This window comes from Leucoraja erinacea, chromosome 36, assembly GCF_028641065.1.
Source record: "Leucoraja erinacea ecotype New England chromosome 36, Leri_hhj_1, whole genome shotgun sequence".
NCBI lineage: Eukaryota > Metazoa > Chordata > Chondrichthyes > Rajiformes > Rajidae > Leucoraja > Leucoraja erinaceus.
Window position 1 is genome coordinate 13,795,259 of NC_073412.1, and position 1,063 is coordinate 13,796,321.

A 1,063-nucleotide genomic window follows, 5' to 3' on the forward strand; every position below is an offset into this window, starting at 1 on the left:
ACAGGACTGTGAGAACGCCGACCTCACAACCACAGATCCTGCTATCTGGCAAAGTTACCAAACCAAGCCTAAGAAACTGTACGAAGTATCCAAAATATTCAGCATCAAGAGGGCAGGGCCTGGAATGAGCACCACACAAAACCAGACAGCAATACCTCCACGCGTCCACCAGTAGGCGTCTACTTAATAGTACTGGTGAAAGCTCGGGGCCCGCATGCCAACCCCCGTAAGCCCTTTCAGGCCAGGGTCCAGAGCGGGCCCCATGGAAAATGCGCCACCCCCCAACAACACCATCCCTACAGACAAGGAACCAGAAACCGAAGAAATGAACACACCATTAAACAACAGTGAAGGCAGATGAGTATGGTTCCTACCATCACATAAAAGGTGAAGGGTTTGTACTAACAGGGGGGGGAAATCACACCTGGGTTGGGAACATGAAGAACTATCACACTTGGTAGTTATATACCAAAAGTATTCAAGAATAAAAATTGAATTAAGAAACCCATCACTTCTCGGCCTTTTGGCTAAGATCAAGTGTAGTATCTGTTCTTATCAGGTTAATATCTGATATGTCCTTTATCTAGGGACCATATATTACCAGTTCAGCATGCACCCCAAAGGGGTCTACCCACCCAAAAAAGAACACGAGGGACTAGCTAACTGGAGAAGATATAATAGGGGTCATAAAGAAGTCTAATATGAACCCTTGGTACCAACACACCCAAGATGGTGAATGTCGCACCATCATTGACTTAACCACTTGAGTATTTTCACCAGGTTACACACTTATGGAAAATTGTAACTGCGAACCATGGATTTCCTAGGATACTTTATGGTAGACATCAACTTAAAAGATGCATACTATTCAGTACCCATTCACAAAATTTCGGAGATACCAATTTACCTGGATGGGGTAACTATGGCAGTATAAACGATTGACAATGGCTAATATGAGCCAAAACTGTTCCCAGATATTCAAACCAGCCCTGACACTATTAAGGAACATATCGTCATGGCATGTCTCTATGATACTAACGACAGACAAATCCATGGGAATAGT

The 1,063-nt window shown here is 43.8% G+C and overlaps 1 pseudogene; it reads left to right on the plus strand.

Annotated features, from left to right (window-relative positions):
* The first annotated feature begins 507 nt into the window (after positions 1 to 507).
* Positions 508 to 621, plus strand: LOC129713688 (U2 spliceosomal RNA; annotated as a pseudogene).
* The last annotated feature ends 442 nt before the right edge of the window (positions 622 to 1,063 follow it).